Raw genomic sequence first — 4,341 nt, 5'->3', positions numbered from 1 at the left:
CAACCATAAATGTATTTTGATGCTTTGGCAACATAAGATGTACCTTATCATGCCAATAAAGCGATTTGAATTGTGAATTGTGAATTGTGAGAGAGTGACAGGGGGGAAGAGAGAGAGCGACTGGGGGGAAGAGAGAGAGCGAGAGACTGGGAGGGAAGAGAGAGAGCGAGAGACTGGGGGGAAGAGAGAGAGCGACTGGGGGGAAGAGAGAGATCGACTGGGGGGAAGAGAGAGAGCGACTGGGGGGAAGAGAGAGAGCGACTGTGGGGAAGAGAGAGAGCGACTGGGGGGAAGAGAGAGAGAGCGACTGGGGGGAAGAGAGAGAGAGCGACTGGGGGGAAGAGAGAGAGCGACTGGGGGGAAGAGAGAGAGCGACTGCGGGGAAGAGAGAGAGCGACCGGGGGGAAGAGAGAGAGCGACTGGGGGAAGAGAGAGAACGACTGGGGGGAAGGGGAGGGCGGGGGAGGAAAGGGGGAGGAAAGGGGGAGGGGGAGGAAAGGGGGAGGGGGAGGAAAGGGGGAGGGGGGAAAGGGGAGGGGGAGGAAAGGGGTGGGGGGAGGAAAGGGGGAGGGGGAGGAAAGGGGGAGGGGGAGGAAAGGGGGAGGGGGGAGGAAAGCGGGAGGGGGAGGAAAGGGGGAGGGGGAGGAAGGGGAGGCGGGGAAGAAGGGGGAGGGGGGAAGAAGGGGGAGGGGGAAGAAGGGGGAGGGGGAAGAAGGGGGAGGGGAGGGGGAGGGGGGGAAGAAGGGGGAGGGGGTAGAAGGGGGAGGGGGAAGAAGGGGGATGGGGAGGGGGAAGAAGGGGGAGGGGGAGGGGGAAGAAGGGGGAGGGGGAAGAAGGGGAGGGGGGATGAAGGGGGAGGGGTGAAGAAGGGGGAGGGGGAAGAAGGGGGAGGGGGAAGAGGGGGGGAAGAAGGGGGAGAGGTTAGAAGGGGAGGGGGAAGAAGGGGGAGGGGGGAAGAAGGGGGAGGGGGAGAGGGGAGGGGGAAGAGGGGGGGAAGAAGGGGGAGGGGGAGGGGGAAGAAGGGGGGGAAGAAGGGGGAGGGGTTAGAAGGGGAGGGGGAAGAAGGGGGAGGGGGGAAGAAGGGGGAGGGGAGAGGGGAGGGGGAAGAAGGGGGAGGGGGAAGAAGGGGGAGGGAGGAAGAAGGGGAGGAGGGAAGAAGGGGGAGGAGGGGGAGGGGAGGAGGGGGAGGGGGAAGAAGGAGGAGGGGGAGAAGGGGGAGGAGGGGGAGGGGGAAGAAGGGGGAGGGGGGAAGAGGGGGGAGGGGGAGGGGGAGGGGGAAGAAGGGGGAGGGGGAGAAGGGGAGGGGAGAAGGGGGGAAGGAGGGGGAGGGTGAAGAAGGGGGAGGGGGAAGAAGGGAAGGGGGGAAGGGGGAGGGGGAAGAGGGGGGAGGGGGAAGAGGGGGAGGGGCAAAGAAGTGGAGGGGGAAGAAGGGGGAGGGGGAAGAAGGGGGAGGGGGAAGAAGGGGGAGGGGGAGGGGGAAGAAGGGGGAGGGGGAAGCAGGAAGAAGGGGGAGGGGGGAGGGGTGAAGAAGGGGAGGGGGAAGAAGGGGGAGGGGACGGGGGAAGAAGGGGAGGGGGAGGGGGGAAGAAGGGGGAGGGCGGAAGAAGGAGGAGGGGGAGGGGGGAAGAAGGGGGAGGGGGAGGGGGAAGAAGGGGGAGGGGGTAGAAGGGGGAGGGGGGAGGGGAGAGGGGGAAGAAGAGGGAGGGGGGAGGGGGAAGAGGGGGAGGAGGAAAGAAGGGGGAGGGGGAGAGGGGAAGAAGGGGGAGGGGGAAGAAGGGGGAGGGGGGAAGGAGGGAAGGATGGGGAGAGGGGGGGAGGGGGGGAGAGTGGGGGAGGGGGGAGCGCCCCATCAGCCCGAGCCCTGCCTCCCAACCCCCCGAGCCCCGCCCCCTGCCTCCCCAAGCCCTGCCCTGATCTCCCGAGCCCCGCCCCCGATCTCCTGAGCCCCGATCTCCCGAGCCCCCCCTCCCGAGGCCCGATCTCCCGAGCCCCACCCCGATCTCCCGAGACCCGCCCCCCGATCTCCCGAGCCCCGCCCCCCGCGCCCCGATCCCCCGAGGCCCGATCTCCTGAGCCCCGCCCCACTGAGCCCCGATCTCCCGAGGCCCGATCTCCAGAGCCCCGCCCCCCGATCTCCCGAGCCCCGCCCCCCCGATCTCCCGAGGCTGGCCCCCCCCGATCTCCCGAGGCCTGATCTCCCGAGCCCGCCCCCCCCCTCGAGCCCCGATCTGCCGAACCCCGATCTCCCGAGCCCTGCCCCCCGCACGAGCCGGCTTCAAGAGCAGAGAGAGAGACGCCGCCGCGCAACCTACCGCGAGGCCCGGCTGGACTCAAGTCATGTGCGCTGACTCCTGCCCCACCCGCCTTTACTAAGATGGCGGCGGTGGCGACGCTTGGCTCAGGCCCGCCCCCTCGAGCCTTCACAAAGATGGCGGCGATCGCGAGCCGCTTGTTGAGTGCGACGGGAGGTGCCTAGCTCGGGCGTGGCTGGCCAACAAAGGCCCAGGCTTACAGGCCTGGAAAAACGGTGAAAGGTAGGAAAATTCTAGATGTTAGAGAAAAGATTTACAAATTAATTAACTTTTTTTAAAAACAATTTGTGTTTTAAAAGCAACTTTTTTTTTGCTGGAAATGTAGATTTGAAAAGAAACACGCAGAAAGTGGGAAAAAGAAATGAACAGTTTGGAATCAAGATGGCGGCCACTCACCTCGGTTCAGAATGATAAGGCCCGCCCACACACGCACCGATTGGTCAACCGTCAGGTCACTGAACTGTAGGATTGGTCAATCATCACATCACTCAACTGTAGGATGGCCCGCCCGCACACACAATGAACCCGCCCCCACTCGATGCAAATAAGCGGATAATGAGCAGAATTTGGAACGTTTTTTGGATACCGTCGGCACAATTTTTGTCCGAGCAAAAAGTAAATACACCTACAAGAGTCCCCTAATGATGAGCTTTCTTTTGATATAACATATGTGTAGGTACGCTCTATAACTTTTGATTGTATAACCGGACAGAGAGACAGACAGAGAGACAGACAGAGAGACTGACAGAGAGATATACCGTTTTATATATATAGATAAGTAACCCAGCAAAATATATACTGTTACAGGTCGATATATTAAACTCGTGAATTGCACAGTCTATATCATTGCTTATTAAGCCAGTTCATGCTTTTGAAGTTCCCTGTGAGAATGTCTCCTATGGACTAGACGGGTGGAGCCAACTGTTTGAGGCAGATGCCCACATTACCAGAGGTCGTCCACATCCACATGGGCTTGAATGTAGCAAATGAAACTGATCTGAAAGTGACAAATATTCAGAGACTGCGTTCATTAACTCGCAGCTCATCTGCCAGTCTTTGGATAACAGAAGGGATATGACATCCATCTCCCCGCCCCCCAACAAAAACACTTCCCCTTTTGCCCTTGAAACAGTCTCCAAAGGCAACTCAACTCTATTGGAGGGGCGGTTGCGTTCCTGACTCGGCTGCGTGTGTGGTTTTTGCTGGAAGTGAATTCTTCATGACTTTCTCACCAGTTAAGACTGCACATCTGGTAAAGTTGACAGATCAAAACAACACGGCGCCTACAAGGCGTGTTCCCCCCCCCCCCCCGTGTGAATCCTGATAAACGGGCGTCGTGATGATTGATTTGAATTGATATGGCAGATGATATCCTTTCGAATAAAAACGTAGCTTTCAAGTTACTAGTACCACAATGAAGCACCTGAAAGAGTTGAAGCGTAGACCCCCCCGCCCCCCACGCTGCCTTCAATGTCGAAGGTTGACGATGTTGTGACAAGGGGGAGCCTCCGACTGGAAACCAAAACGCTGCCATTCTGCCGGTCTCAGCGCTAATTTCAAACAGGGCCGTGTCTTGTGCTGAAACAGCAAGGTGTCAGCTCCCACTCCCCCACACTACCTGGATTAAGTTCAGGAGTCGGTGTAGGGCAGGGTTCTGCACTCCCGCTGTGTATCTGGTAACCACCGCGGACTGTTTCACAAGTGTTGTGTATGTACCTTTAAAGGAATAACTGGTCTTAGACTGCAGTACCGGCAGTGACCACCCCTGTATAAAAGGCCCTAGCAGGCTTCTGTAGTTTCAGTTTCAAGCTGCCTCTTGTTCAGTAAAGTACCTGTTAAACTGTTCTCCCGAAGTCCGTGTATGAGTGAGGCGCGGACTTTACAGTGGCGACGAGTAAGTTCGAACTCACCTGCAGTGTGGCATCATCTCACGGGGATCTCGCCTGAAAGGAAGGTCCTGGAAGGTCGTAGTCTGAGCAACGGGCGTCGACCGAGGGTAACCGCCCAAAGAATCCAACGGTGTTTGGAG

This window comes from Somniosus microcephalus, unplaced genomic scaffold (genome assembly GCF_052327205.1).
Source record: "Somniosus microcephalus isolate GS21.2 unplaced genomic scaffold, FLI_Smic_1.0 unresolved_chr1, whole genome shotgun sequence".
In the NCBI taxonomy this organism is placed as follows: Eukaryota; Metazoa; Chordata; class Chondrichthyes; order Squaliformes; family Somniosidae; genus Somniosus; species Somniosus microcephalus.
Note: the sequence above shows the minus strand (reverse complement) of the source record.